Here is a 16675-nt window from a genome sequence, read left to right as displayed (position 1 = left end):
TGAGATGAGAGGCTGGAGAAAGAGCCCCTGTGTCCACAGTGGAAAAGGATAGCATCTTTTTGATACCTTCAGTCCACTGTCAGCATCAATCTGAAGGAAGCGAATGACACAGCATTTTTGTATTGGGAAAAGCAACTCCGTGGGAAATCAGAAGCCTTACCTCTACCAATGAATTTGCTGTGTGACCCTTACCAAGATGCTTTGCTTCTCTGAGCCTCAATTTCTTCATCTGCAGAGATTGGACTAAAAGTCTCTAAGCCGCTTCTAAGAGTCTATGAAGTCAAGTTCCGGAAGAATAACACATGATACCCATGATCTGTTAAAAAATATCTCCCAAGTGACTGCTCACATGTATAAGGGTTTTTGGTTTTTTTTTTTCGGAGGTGGGGTGGGGTGGAGCCGGGTGTGATGGAAATATTCTAAAATTAGATTATGGCAATGGCTGCATAACTCTAAAGTAGATACACTATAAACCACTGAATTTCACACTTTATGTGGATGAATTTATTTTTTATTTTTAAAATTATAGTCAAATATACATAATATAAAATTTACCATCTTAACTTTTTGGGGCACACAATTCAGTGGTATTAACATTCACTTTGTTGTATTACCCTCACTACCATCCATCCACAAAACTCTTTCATCTTGTGAGACTGAAACTCAAAATCAATGAATAATCTCCCATTCCCCTTCCCTCCGGCCGTTGGCAACCGCCAGCCCCTTTGCCACTTCCATCCAATGTTACCCAAGGCTGACTCGGTCTTCTTTGTTTCCAGTCTAAGAGTCAGTGTGAGGTTTTACTTTGTAAACGTATACTACGTTTCTTTCTTGTGAGAAAACCTATATGAGGCCCCCTAGCGCCAATGTGAAAACTATCATAGAAGTATCCTCAATAAATGTTAATTTCCTACCATAATAAAAGATCAAGGACTTTTTCTCTGAAACAGGAGATAATTTGATAGTTACTGGTTTAGTAATGGACTTTCCCCTTTTAGTCTAATGTATATATAATTGGCTATGCCAGGTCTTAGTTGCAGCACGAAGGACCTAGTTCCCTGACCAAGGATCAAACCCAGGTCCTCTGCATTGGGAGCACAGAGTCTTAGCCATTGGACCAAGAGGAAAGTCCCCCCACCTTTAGTCTTTACTCTTTCCAGAACAGAATGAATGTACTATGTGTGTTTGTAGATTTAAGAATTGTGCTGTGAATGCATTTTTTGGGATGTGAAAAAAAAGAATGAAATTGTCTAAGGCAAGGAAACAGGCAGACATGTGGCTGGCCTGATTTCGCTCCTGAGGAGACCCTTACACACGAGTTGCAATTATGTCTAGCCCTTTAACCTTACACTACCCTAACCAGACATTCTCAACCCTGTTCCTATAAAAGTCACTAGGAGCCATTTAAAAAGATCGATGCCCCACCCCTACCCCAGCACAAGTAAGTCAGACTGTCCTGAACCGGACAAGACACCACTATCTTTCAAAGCTCACCCAAGTAATTCACTTGTGCAGCCACAATTGAGAAACATGGTGTATGTCAAATTCCTTCAAGTTCAGCTTCTTTCCTATGTGATCCAGCAATACCATTCTTGGGCACATACCCTGAGAAAACCCTAATTCCAAAAGATACATGCACCCCAATGACCATAGCAACACTATTCACAACAGCCACGACATCAAAGCAACCTAGGTGTCCATCAACAGAGGAATGGATAAAGAAGATGTGGCACCTATATACAATGGGACAATAAAAAGAAATGAAGCTGTGCCATTTGCAGAGACATGGATGGACCTAGAGACTGTCATATGAGTGAAGTAAGTCCGAAAGAGAAAAACAAATATTGTATATTAACACACATATGTGGAATCTAGAAAATGGTACAGATGAACCTATTTGCAAAGCAGAAATATAGACAGAGGCGTAGAGAACAAATGCATGGACATAAAGGGGGAAAAAGAGGAGTGGGATGGATTGGGAGGTTGAGATTGACATATTAATATAGACACTACTATGTATAAAATGGCTAACTGATGAGAACCTACTGCGTAGCACAGGGAACTCGACTCAGTGACCTAAATCAGAAGGAAATTCAAAAAAGAGGAGATCTATGTGTAGCTGATTCACTTTGCTGTACAGCAGAAACAAACACAACGTTGTGAAACAGCTATACTCCAATGAGATCTTCCCAACCCAGGGATCAAACCAGGGTCTCTCACATTGCATGTGGATTCTTAACCGTCTGAGCCACCAGAGAAGCCTTACTCCAATAAAAATTCATTCAAAAGTAAGATCAGCTTCCTTCCTTTTTGTCAATCTTGCCTTAATAATGAGTGATAACCTGCAGGTACTGTGATTTGCAAAGGTGGCCACAGTCATAAAGATTAAAGGAATAATCATCATTGCCCTGCTCTCCCCTCCCCCACCCCACTGTGCTCATTCAGCCACCCAGATGTTGACCTCTCCTCTGATACAGCCCGAGTCTCTTTATCTCAAGACATTTCCCTCTTTGCTCAGAGTCCAGTGAGAGATAGAGATGGGGAAGGTAAAATTTAAAATACCATGTGATGAGTTGATAAATGCCACCATGGGAACTGGCACCAGGCACTCAGAAAGCACACAGGAAATGAGGCAAATTTAGCTTTGAGGTGTCTGGAATTGAACTGGGTGAAGGCTGGTTGAGCAGGTGGGGTAATCAGGAAGAGCACACACACATATGTACACACACACACACATACACACACACACACTCCAACCAGATAGGAAACCCCTCACATTTAGAAATTTTGGGTCTGTCTCAGACTGTGTATGCTCATTTATTGTTCAGTCGCTCAGTCGTGTCCAACTCTTTGCAACCCCATGAACTGCAGCACGCCAGGCTTCTCTGTCCTTCACTGTCTCCTGGAGTTTGCTCAGACTCATGTCCATGGAGTCAGTGATACCATCCAACCATTTCATCCTCTGTCGTCCCCTTCTCCTCCTGCCCTCAGTCTTTCCCAGCATCAGGGTCTTTACCAATGAGTTGGCTCTTCGCAACAGGTGGCCCAAGGATTGAAGCTTCAGCTTCAGCGTCAGTGCATGCATTCTCAGTGCATGCATTCTCGCTTCAGTCATGTCCAACTCTTTGAGACGCTATAGACTGTAGCCCTCTAGGCTCTTCTGTCCATAGGATTCTTCAGGCTAGAATACTGGAGTGGGGGTTGCCATGCCCTCCTTCAGGGGATATTCCCAATCCAGGGATCGAACCCGAGTCTCCTGCAGCTCCTGCATTGCAAGTAGATTCTTCATCACTAAGTCACTGGGGAAGCCTTTCAACATCAGTCCTTTCAATAAACATCCAGGGTCGACTCCTTTAGGATTGACTGGTGCGATCTCCTTGCTGTCCTTTGGTTGAAAAAAAATCCTGTTCCTTGTGGTTTTTCATTTTGCATTGAGATGATTTCTATCTGGTCGAACCTTTAACTGTGTGTAAGAAGTAAATATTTCTGAAGGCTTGACACTGAGCAAGCAGAAACAGGGCAGCAAGCACAGTAAGGTCTAGGGCCAGGGTGGAGCAAGCCCCAGAATCTTGCCTGATGCACAGCTGGAGGGGTCCCCCACAGCTGGAGGATGCATCTTCCCTGACTGGGCATGGGTCACACCACCCTGGAGTTCCAAGGGTCTTTTATTTTGCTGCACTGCCCGGCATGTGGGATCTTAGTTCCCCAACCAGGGATCAAACCAGCAACCCCTGCACTGGAAGCGCAGAGTCTTAACCACTAGAACCCCAGGGAGTCCCTTAAGGGTCATTGTAGTACACCTATCAATCAGGTAACAGCCAGAAATTATTTCCTTCAGTTCATTTCAGTTCAGTTGCTCAGTCATGTCTGACTCTTTGTGACCCCATGGACTGCAGCACGCCAGGCCTCCCTGTCCATCACCAACTCCCGGAGTTTACTCAAACTCATGTCCGTTGAGTCAGTGATGCCATCCAATCATCTCATCCTCTGTCATCCCCTTCTCCTCCTGCCTTCAATCTTTCCCAGCATCAGGGTCTTTTCAAATGAGTCAGCTCTTCGAATTCAGTGGCCAAAGTATTGGAGTTTCAGCTTCAACATCAGTCCTTCCAATGAACAGCCAGGACTGATCTTTAGGATGGACTGGTTGGATCTCCTTGCAGTCCAAGGGACTCTCAAGAGTCTTCTCCAACACCACAGTTCAAAAGCATCAATTCTTCGGCGCTCAGCTTTCTTTGTAGTCCAACTCTCACACCTGTACATGACTACTGGAAAACCCATAGTCTTGACTATATGGATCTTTGTTGGCAAAGTAATGTCTTTGCTTTTTAATAAGCTGTCTAGGTCGATCATAACTTTTCTTCCAAGGAGTAAGCATCTTTTAATTTCATGGCTGCAATCACCATCTGCTGTGATTTTGGAGCTGCCCCCCCTCAAAAATTATTTCCTTATTTACAAATAATTTACATACCTAATACAGTCCCTGGGCCACCACATCACGAGTGAAGGAGGTGACACTCAGTTTTGCTATAGATAAGCAGCTTTGTTATTCCTTTTGAGCTGTAGCCACCTTTCCTTCCAACTATCCGCAACCTCCTTCAGGCTCTGAGCTGGGTTTTTTTCATCTCTGTAGCCCCAGTGCTTAACATATTATAGGAACAGCACCCAATAACCTTGTCAGTAAGCACACGGAAGAGATGAACCTCTACATTCTCTTCCCAATTCCGTGATTTTGCAAAGTCAGGGATTATCTTTTGATGTTCTGTTCAGACCTAGGAGTGTGCCTCATTAAGGCAGAAATGATATTCAGGCTTCGCTCATTTGCTTTCCCATGACTAAGAGAATATGCCAATGGAAAGACGATTTTTGTGTGCAGGCTGGAATTCACTTTGAAAAAGTGAGTTCTGTTTTTTGATGGTAACATGTTTTTAACAAGTTTTTTTGCAAACATACAGCCATGGGAGTTGGGCAGACTATATTCATGGGCCACCAGAAAAGTAGTACCTGTCTGACCTCCTGCGGATGTCCTTCCCGACCCGACCCCACTTTTGCCCACACCATTGCAGGGTTTTGCCTGCACTGTTGAATATCTAAAGTTGAATCTAGAAGGAACCTTAGCAATGGCATCATCTCCAATTCTTTCGAAAAATGAAGAAATAGAAGCTCTTAAAAGGTACCCACGTCTTCTCTGTAATTTTCCAATGAACATAAGAATGAATTTCCTCTAAGATGTTCCAAGAAACCAAAAGGCAGAACAGTTCCTAGCGGTATTATGTAATTGTTGAATTATTACATGATTCTGTGTTAAGTCATGACAAATACACCAAATGAATATAAAATGCATCATCAAATTGATTTCCTAAAACACAGTCATTATGCTTGGTTTTCATTGCCATGCAAATCAGTCCACCATCATAGGATTATTCAGTGAAAAGGCATTTTTTAACACCAAAAGTAATAAAACTCTATTCAATAAAAAAAAAGAAAAAAAAAATCCTGTATAAGATTATACTCCCATCAGTGTAGGCAAGAGAATTCTCTTGAATACTAATCTTGTGGCATGAACTGGAAATTCTATTTCTTTTATACCCTAATAACCTCCACAATAGTCACTGGACTTTTGTTTGTTTTTATTTTTTTTAATTGAAGGATAGTTGATTTACCCTGTTATGTTAGTTTCAGATAGTCACTGTTTTTGAGACTGGTTTTTTGATTGATTGACCCATAATAAGTCCATGCTGTTCAAACTGTTTTTTTCTTTACCAAGGGAGACAGTGACATTGTCCATCAATAAATGTATTGCACATTATATTAATATCTAAGACAGCAGAATGACGGATCCAGGAAAGATTTCTTCAAAGCCTTGTGTATGCTTGTGAAGGCTTCCTGTGTGTCACATTGACAGGGAGATCACTAGTCGGAAGGGCTGGGGCCAGAGAGTGGCCTCTGTCATCATCACTGATTCAGCTCTTGAGTCAGGCTTTGTTGGGCAACCACCCATGTGGCTGCATTTCATGATCGTGTTACACGGAATAATCAGCACGCGCCTCCTCCAGCATGCCAATCAGAGACTTCACACAGGAGCCGGGACCTAACCATCTCTCAAGGGCAGCAGTGATAAAGGAATTGACCTGTTTAACTGGGCATCTCCTTCAGCAAGTCAGGAGGCTTCATGCCACATCACCTTCTCATCTTTCTGGGGAATTCAGATGTCATAAATTCATCACGGTGGCAACCTTTGATGTAAGGTCACAGACAAAAGTGTTAGTTGTTCATTGCGTCTGACTCTTTGCGACCCCATGGACTGTAGCCCACCAGGCTCCTCTGTCCTTAGGATTCTCCAGGCAGGAATACTGGAGTGAGTAGCCAATTCTCTTCTCCAGGAGATCTTCCCAACCCAGGGATCAAACCCAGGACTCCTGCATGGCAGGCAGATTCTTTACTGTCTTATCTACCAGATAAAAGAGAAGACCTAAAATGAACTTAAATCAACAGATTTCAGTGAAAGAGAGAGGGGAAAGTAACCTATTGGTTATGAATGTGGGCCCTGTATTTAAGTCCTGGCTCTGCCACTTACTACATGTGTAAATGTGGGTGAGCTACTCAATTTTCTCATCTAAAAAAAATTATGAAAGTAGAAAAATACATAGAAAATACAAAAATTTAAAAGAGAATTCTTCCTAGCACATAATAAGCTCTCAGTAATAAGCAATGATGACAATTATCATAATAAAATGAGATACACTGGGAGACAGTTCAAATGTTTGTCTCACTCTCTTTTTCTGCTGTGCTAGGATTTTCATATGTGATAGTAACTTGACTAAACCAGCTTCTCTTAGGGCCCGAGTTTTCAGCTATTTGTTCATGTTCACCTGGGATCCAGCCACACTGTCTGCCTCTTGTTATAGAGACCAGTGGAACCACACTGATGAAAAGCCTGGCCTCGTGGAGACATGGGTTCGATCCCTGGGTCAGGAAGATCCTCTGGAGGAGGAAATGGCAATCCACTCCAGTATTCTTGCCTGGGAAATCTCATGGACAGAGGAGTCTGGGAGACTATAGTCTATGGGGTCGCAAAGAGTCGGACACGACTAAGTGGCTAAACAACAACAACTATGTGTGTGTGTGTGTTTATGTATGTGTGTGTAACTGAATCACTTTGCGTATACCTAAGCTAAGACAACATTGTAAATTAACTATACTTCAATTTTAAAAATGATTTAAGGGACTTCCCTGGTGGTCCAGTAGTTGGGACTCTTCACTTTCACAGCAAGAGGACTGGTTTGATCCCTAGTCAGGGAACTAAGATCCTGAATGCTGCATGGTACGGCCAAAAATAAATAAATAAAAAAGGTTTAAAGAGAGAGAAGGAAAAGACAAGAGGAGACTAGAAAGAAAAAGGGGGGACAGCAGAAGGCAAGCTATCCCAGGTAAGCTCAGGCACCATTTGGGTTTTCACATACTTTATTTTGTGTAATCTTTACAGCAGCCCTGGGAGGTCATGTCGTTTTGCCCATTTTACAAATGAAGGAGAGACTCAGGAGTAAGACAACTTTGTCAGGGTCACTGGGATTCTGACTCAGGTCTGTTTAATTCTGAGGATTCAGGAGAAGGGCAGGGAACAATTATAAAAAGCACCCTGTGGCAGTTTGCATTAACTCATGAAGGCAGAGTTGAGCTAAAATCTTAGAAAAGCAGAAGCCTCACTCTCCTTTGCAGATGCAGACATGCTTCCCTTCCACAAACAGCAAAAACAGGCAAGTAGCTTTAGGAACCCAGAAATAAGTTATTGGCTCCATAAAATACTGGGCTTGGGTTTAGTTTCTTCTAAGGATATAATGACAGAAGATCCTGGCGGGCTGAGGTCTATAGGGTGGCAAATAGTTGGACATGACTGAGTGACAAGGATATAATTTACCCATTAAACCCACTCTTGGGGTTCTCTTATTCCTGGAAGGGTGTTCCTTCTTTCTGTACAAATATGATTACAGGTAGCTCTGCATTATGACATAGTCAAAGAAATTGAAATGAAACTTTGCCAGTTATTTAATAACAAATCACACGACTAACATTTATTAGCACAAAGAGATGGCAAGCTTCAGTGAATCTCCTGACACCATAAAATGCTTGCAGGCCTGAACGGATTTTCTGCCTTTTTACTCTTTCCTTGCATGCACCATCCCTTTAGGACAGAAGCAAGTGGCCCAAAGCTCATTTTTTAAAGTGTTCTAAAAAAGCGCTTGTCAAATTTCAAACTCAAATTTCCTTCCAGGGTGTACACTGAACGAAGTGAAGGATGAGTCTGCTGAAGCTTGAGGGTGCTTTCCACTACACCTGGTGGTTCTTTAGGGCTGAATGTCTGGTCATTAAATTAAAAGGCCAGCTTACTCCAAATAAGATTATTCCTTTGAAATATGCTAAATAATAGTTACAAAAATACTTTGGGGAGAGTTTTGCTGGCATTGGAGGTGACTTTCCATCCCCCAAATTTAAACTCCAGTTATATCATGACTTAGTAAAGAATCTGCCTGCAATGTAGGAGACCCAGGTTCGATCCCTGGGTTGGGAAGATCCTATGGTGAAGGAAATGGCAACCCACTCCAATGTACTTGCCTGAGAAATCCCATGGACAGAAGAGCCTGGTGGACTACAGTCCATGGGGTCACAAAGAGTCAGGCACGACTGAGTGACTAACACTTTCACTTTCATTTTATAGGTGGCTCAGACGGTAAAGCACCCACCTGCAATGCAGGAGACATGGGGTTCCATCCCTGGGTGGGGAAGATCCCCTGGAGGAGGAAATGGCAACCCACTCCAGTATTCTTGCCTGGAGAATCCCATGGACAGAGGAGCCTGGCTGACTATCATCCATAGGGTTGCAAAGAGTCAGACATGACTGAGTGACTAACACACACATTCTTTACATGAGTACGTGCTATTTTGTTTTCGTTTCTTTGTTAAATCAAATGAAGTCAAATGTGTGAAGTCTCAAATTCACAAATAAATTGTAGTGACAATAATTCTTATGAGGCTCAGTATGAAATTAGAAGTCTTGATTATAAACCATATAAAGCAGTGTCAGCGGTGTGCTCTGGTTCTCAGCACAGCTGCCTGCTGGTCCCCTTGTTTTACTGGGTTGTGATGCCTTTGAATTGGCGCCCTATTCACCCTTTATTTACTGCGCTTGGGTGTGTTTATTTTCATTCTTGTAAAAACTTTCTGCTGACTGCTAGATATGCAACGCTTTCACATCAAGGAGAGGGACCTACCATTTTTGGAATCAATCATTTTTTTATAGGATGGTTCATTATGGATTCTTTAACTCAAGTGGATGGTCTTTTTCAGCCTTTGTTTTTCGCTCAAATAACCTAACTGGCTGTGGGTCTGGAATTCACTTTATCACGTGGATAAGTCAAGGGATATATAGTCCTGGGTAGAGGATTGGCACTTGTAGGTTTTGATCAGCAGATGTGTTCTAGTTCTAGTCTGATTGTAGAATCAGAGGAAAACTTAGAGAGTCACAATCTGTAAGGGTTAATCCATGAGGTTTCCAGCTTGAGTTCCTTCGTGTCAGGGAACTGAAAAGATGGTGATTGGGAAGGGAGGAGGGAGGAATCCTTGAAATACTTTCAACTCTTTAAAATAGTTAATAGAAATTCTATATTTAAAACTGATAAGGCTGCTCGGGAGAATCAAATGTCACATTTCTTGGATTTTTGGCTGGAACATGATAGCATGATCCTCTCATGGAAAAAAATCTATTAATAAAAACTTAATAAATGCAGTTTAGGAGATAAAAATCTTTCAGAAAAATAGGGCACATTGGGGAAAGATAACAAAAAATTATGCAAAACCACTGACTGTTCATTGCTTTAGTGTAAACCCTTAGCATCTCCTGTGAAATGATGTGGTAGCGGACACAGGTCTACAGAGTGAACAAAAGACAAACCTCTGCTCTTGTGGTGATAAAAAGTTAGTGCGGAGAGACAGAAAATAAATAGGTTATCCAGACAGCATACAAGTAACTGATGTGGGCTGAACTGTGTCACTTTCAAACTTCACATGTTGAAACCCTAACCCCCAATGCCTCCAAATATGACTATATTTGGCTTTAAAAAGATAATCAAATTGAAAATGAAGCCATTAGAGTGGAGCCCTATTGCACTCTGGTGATCTTCTAAGAGGAAATCAGGGCACACAGCGAGACGGCAGGGGTGCCTGCACAGAGGGATGACCTTGTGACCGGCAACAAGAGAATGGCCATCTGCGGGCCAAGGAGAGTGGCCTTGGAAGAAACCTAACCTGCCACCACCTTGATTTTGGACTTCCAGCCTCCAGAACTATAGGAAAAATTAATGTCTTTTTTTTTTAATTGATTTCTGCTGCTTGTACCACTCAGGATGTGGTACCTGGTTAAGGTAACTCTAGAAAACCACCACCACAACTAAAATAGATACAGCCAGTTCGGGTTAAGTGCTATAAATAAAATGACCCAGGGAGACAGGACAGGGAGACTCCAAGAGGAGTTATCAGCAACTGGGGGATTGAGAAGATGGCTTAGAAGGGGGCGTATTTATGCTGAGTCCTGATGGCAAGAAGAAAACCCACATCAGAGCAGAAGGAAAACCTACATCCAGAAGCTGGATTTTGGTAAATTTACCCAGGAAGCGTCACCACAGAGGACTCTTGGGGGCCAATCAGCTGTGTCCTTCCGAAGGTGAGCACTGCCCCCCCACAACCCTGACCCCATTGTGTACTCTTGCAGGCTCAGACACAGTTACAAGGCATGGTGGTCCATTTGCCTGGCAAAATATTATGATTTTACTCAGTATTTGTGTATGGCCATTGTATTTGAAAATTCACTGTTTTAAAAAATATCTGTGATAAAAACTGACTGTGGCTCAGATCATGAACTCCTTATTGCAAAATTCAGACTTAAATTGAAGAAAGTAGGGAAAACTACTAGACCATTCAGGTATGACCTTAATCAAATCCTTTACAATTATACAGTGGAAGTGACAAATAGATTCAAGGGATTAGATCTGATAGAGCGTCTGAAGAACTATGGACAAAGGTTCATGACTTTGTACAGGAGACAGGGATCAAGACCATCCCCAAGAAAAAGAAATGCAAAAAAGCAAAATGGCTGTCTGAGGAGGCCTTACAAATAGCTGTGAAAAGAAGAAAAGCTAAAAGCAAAGGAGAAAAGGAAAGATACCCATTTGAATGCATAGTTGCAAAGAATAACAAGGAAAGATAAGAAAGCCTTCCCCTTGATCATTGCAAAGAAATAGAGGGAAACAATAGAATGGGAAAGACTAGAGGTTTCTTCAAGAAAATTAGAGACACCAAGGGAACATTTCATGCAAAGATGGGCACAATAAAGGACAGAAATGGTATGGATCTAACAGAAGCAGAAGATATTATGAACAGGTGGCAAGAATACACAGAAGAAAACTACACAAAAAAGATCTTCACGACCCAGATAATCACGATGGTATGATCACTCATCTAGAACCAGACATCCTGGAATGCGAAGTCGGGTGGCCCTTAGGAAGCATCACTACAAACAAAGCTAGTGGAGGTGATGGAATTCCAGCTGAGCTATTTCAAATCCTAAAAGATGATGCTGTGAAAGTGCCGCGCTCGATATGGTAGCAAATTTGGAAAACTCAGCAGTGGCCACAGGACTGGAAAAGGTCAGTTTTCATTCCAATCCCTAAGGAAGGCAATGCCAAAGAATGCTCAAACTACCACACAACTGCACTCATCTCACACGCTGGTAAAGTAACGCTCAAAATTCTCCAAGCCAGGCTTCAACAGTACGTGAACCGTGAACTTCCAGATGTTCAAGCTGGATTTAGAAAAGGCAGAGGAACCAGAGATCAAATTGCCAACATCTGCTGGATCATTGAAAAAGCAAGAGAGTTCCAGAAAAACATCTACTTCTGCTTGCTTTATTGACTATGCCAAAGCCTTTGACTGTGTGGATCACAACAAACTATGGAACATTCTTAAAGAGATGGGAATATGACCTGCCTCTTGAGAAACCCGTATGCAGGTCAGGAAGCAACAGTTAGAACTGGACATGGAACAACAGACTGGTTCCAAATAGGAAAAGGAGTACGTCAAGGCTGTTTATTGTCACCTTGCTTATTTAACTTATATGCAGAGTACATCATGAGAAACACTGGGCTGGATGAAGCACAAGCTGGAATCAAGGTTGCCAGGAGATATATCGATAACCTCAGATATGCAGATGACACCACTCTTAGGGAAGAAAGTGAAGAACTAAAGAGCCTCTTGATGAAAGTGAAAGAGGAGAGTGAAAAAGTTGTTTTAAAACTCAACATTCAGAAAACTAAGATCATGGCAAATAGATGGGGAAACAGTGGAAACAGTGGCAGACTTCATTTTTTGGGGCTCCAAAATCACTGCAGATGGTGATTGCAGCCATGAAATTAAAAGAGGCTTACTCCTTGGAAGGAAAGTTATGACCAACCTAGACAGCATATTAAAAAGCAGAGACATTACTTTGCCAGCAAAAGTCCGTCTAGTCAAAGCTATGGTTTTTCCAGTAGTCATGTGTGGATGTGAGAGTTGGATTATAAAGAAAGCTGAGTGCCGAAGAACTGATGCTTTTGAACTGTGGTGTTGGAGAAGACTCTTGAGAGTCCCTTGGACTGCAAGGAGATCCAACCAGTTCATCCTAAAGGAAATTAATCCTGAATATTCATTGGAAGGGCTGATGCTGAAGATGAAACTCCAATCCTTTGGTCACCTGATGTGAAGAACTGACTTATTTGAAAAACCCTGATGCTGGGAAAGATTGAAGGCGAGAAGAGAAGGGGACGACAGAGGATGAGATGGTTGGATGGCATCACTGACTCAATGGACATGAGTTTGAGTAAACTCCGGGAGTTGGTGATAGACGGGGAGGCCTGGTGTGCTGCAGTCCATGGGGTCGCAAAGAGTCGGACACGACTGAGCGACTGAACTGAACTGTGATTAAAAAGAAAAAAACTTTTAAAAAAGTGCCAAGTCACTTCAGTCGCGTCTGACTCTTTGCGATCTTATGAACTGTAGCCCACCAGGTTTCTCTGTCCATGAGGATTCTCCAGACAAGAATACTGGAGTAGGTTGCCATGCCCTCCTTCAGGGGATCTTCCTTACCCAGGGATTGAACCCACATCTCCTGCATTGGCAGGTGGATTCTTTGCCACTAGCGCCACCTGGGAAGCTCCCCTCCACACCTCCCACCCCAGAAAAAGAGTAAGTAAGAGTTTTCCAAGCAAAGGGACCAAGACTGAGAGGAGGACAAGAAACCGAGAAGTTGGTGTAGCCTGAACTTGATCTGTGTGGGAGCGAGGGCCAGTGATGAAGTTAGAGTTGGATAGAAGTGGTTGGTACAGGTTCAGGGTGCCCAGCAAAGAGCATGGCTTGATGTCAGTCAGGATAGTGTCCACATTTGACTCGGGCTTGATATAAATCACTCGGGCTAACACATGGAGGATGGATTACAGAGGGGCATGAGGAGAAGCACGGCAACCCATTTGGAGAGCTTTACTATAATCTAGGTTAGCAAAGATGATGGCTTGAACTATCTGGATGGGAGGGAGCAGAGGAGGCATGAGGCTGGATTCTGGGTGTGTTTTAAAGTACAGTCGACAGCCACACTGACCCTTCAGTGTCACTGGCAATCGGTCACGTAAGAGAAAGGGTTACAGAAGAGATAGTGATAATTCTGCAGAGACAAATTTATATGTAGAAACACGAATGTTTCTAAAGAATGACAGCAGCAGCACTAAGGAATGCCAAGTTAATCAGTGCTGCTTCTGTGGCTGCCTGTGGATCTCTGTGCCCCTGTGTTTACTTTCTGAAGAGCCTGAAATTCTTCTCTTTGCCCTTGGCCCAAAGTCTATCATCCTCCCTGTACTTGCCTCCGGAGAGGTCATGATCATGCTAACGACACACATGCCGGCCAGTCATTGTGAGTGGAGTGGTGGAAACCACCTTCCTCCAGATGGTAACTGACAAGGGTACAGTCTGTCCACGAATAGGTGGGTAGAGGTAATAAAACAGAGCCTTGCTTGGTTCAGGTGACTCAGATCCCATGCGTGGAGAGCTCTGTCCAGCCTCACAAGTCAGGTTGGTGTTCATCTAGCCATCTGATATCTGTCCAACTCCGGCAAAGTTCCACTTGGCTTTGCCCACCCAGCACTAGGGCAAAGTGTTCTTCCTGAATACCGCAGCCATGTTTCTGCCAGGGCCCTGGATTCCAGTCCTAGTTCTGGCAGAGCTCCCAGTTAAACTTCTCTAATTCAAAAAAAAAAAAAAGGAAGCCTTTTCTGATGCCCAGCTTCGATTGAAAGGCATGCCCAGTCTCTCTTCTGTAACTATCCTCTGGTTTCTGCCTCTTTCCTCTTTAAACTGTTGTTCACTAGACTTTAAGCCATCTGGTATTTCCTGGAGGAATAAAAGGAGTCCCTTTTGTTTACACATTACAAGATAACCCTAATCATGAGAAATGTCCAACAAATATTCACTGTACCATGTACTGCTTCTACATGGACCCTGCCTGGTTAGCCTTCTGGTCCACACATGAATCTAGGTCATCACTACAATGGTCCTTTGGAATATCTATTTGTATGAGTACCTAAAATCAATGCCTAATCAACATCAATACCTAAAAGGCTTCTTTAATCTTTGCAAAAATAACAAAGGATTAATTAAGAATGACTGAGTTCAGAAAAGGCAAATTTAGAAATAAATTTGCCTTTTCAAGAACTGTCAAGAATCACAAAATAAAATGGAACACATCTTCATTAGAAAAATGGAAAAGGACACAAAACCAGAAAAATAAACTCTTCTTGTAACCATGACGCCAAATCTGCTCCCACCAGACCCAATTTGTCTTGTTTTCTACATTTCTTGTAAGTATTTGGACTCAATGTAAATATAAAATTTCAAATCTTGCTCTGTTTCACTACCGTAAACACATCATGACTTTGTAAATATCATAGTGGATGACTGCTGATCACCACATCATAAGGTCATATAAAAACATATATATATTTACATTTATTATTTTTACCTCAGGTGGAACAGGTCCTTGAATATGACTTTTATATCATCTGCCTTGTTAACCCCAGCATCTTGGGAAGTTCCTAAGAAACAATTGTCTAAGATCTAGTTATAATTAAGAATGAAAATTAAAAGTCCTTAAACTGTATCATTAGCTTCTCCTCAAAAGATTTTTTTTTTTTTTTGATGTGGACCATTTTTAAAGTCTTTATTGAGTTTGTTACAGTATTGTTTCTGTTTTATGTTTTGGCTTTATGGCTTCGAGTCATACGGTATCTTAGCTCCCCAACCAGGGATTGAGCCTGCACTTCCTGCATTGAAGGCAAAGTCTTAACCCCTGGGAAATCCCCAGCCTCAACTCTTACACATTCAAAGTTGGATTTATTTTAAATGTGCATTTACTTTCTTCCTTTTTGATATTTATAGCCCAATCATTCTACCATCCTTTAGATCCAGGTATTTGGGCTCTTGGCAGTTGGTAAAGATTTATATTTTGATTGGCCTTTCCTGGTGAGTGGTAAAGAATCCGCCTGCAATTAAGGAGACACGGGAGACACAGGTTTGACCCTTGGTTCAGAAAGATCCTCTGGAGAAGAAATGGCAACCCACTTCAATATTCTTGCCTGGAGAATCCCATGGGCAGAGGAGCCTGGCGGGCTACCATCCACGGGGTCGCAGAGTCAGACACGAGTTAGCATGAGAATACATATGTTTTGATCATGTACATAGTGGAACAAATATACTCATATAGTTGGTGATCCATGTTTCTGCCTCCAAAAATCCTTAATGACAGGTATCTATCCTTTCAAATTTGAACTGTATTAAACTTCATTTCAGTTCAGTTCAGTCGCTCAGTCGTGTCCGACTCTTTGTGACCCTATGGACTGCAGCACACCAGGCTTCCCTGTGCATCAACAACTCCCTGAGTTCACTCAAACTCATGTCCATTGAGTCAGTGATGCCATCCAACCATCTCATCCTCTGTCATCCCCTTCTCCTCTCGCCTTCAGTCTTTCCCAGCATCAGGGGCTTTTCCAATGAGCCAGTTCTTTGTATCAGGTGGCCAAAGTATTGGAGTTTCAACTTCATCATCAGTCCTTCCAATGAATATTCAGGACTGATTTCCTTTAGGATGGACTGGTTGGATCTCCTTGCAGTCCAAGGGACTCTCAAGAGTCTTCTCCAACACCACAGTTCAAAAGCATCATTCTTCGGTGCTCAGCTTTCTTTACAGTCCAACTCTCACATCCATACATGACTATTGGAAAAACTATAGCTTTTATTAGATGGACCTTTGTTGGCAAAGTAACGTCTTTGCTTTTTAATAGACTGTCTAGGTTGGTCATAGCTTTTCTTCCGAGGAGCAAGTGTCTTTTAATTTCATGGCTGCACAATTAGTTTTTTATTTTTTTAAAGAGATTTCACAATATCCTCGAAGTAATTGGAGTTGCCCTGGAATATTACATAACTAGGGTCTTGGAACTAGGATGAAAGTTATGTTACTATCACGTCTTACATGACAAGAACAACATTCTTTTGGTGTTTTGATGGAGCAATAGTTTTGAGGAGCCAACAGGAAAAAAAAAATGCCATT

Source organism: Giraffa tippelskirchi, chromosome 12, assembly GCF_054371585.1.
Source record: "Giraffa tippelskirchi isolate mGirTip1 chromosome 12, T2T-mGirTip1v1.2.pri, whole genome shotgun sequence".
NCBI classification, from domain to species: domain Eukaryota; kingdom Metazoa; phylum Chordata; class Mammalia; order Artiodactyla; family Giraffidae; genus Giraffa; species Giraffa tippelskirchi.
This window is presented reverse-complemented; position numbering follows the sequence as displayed.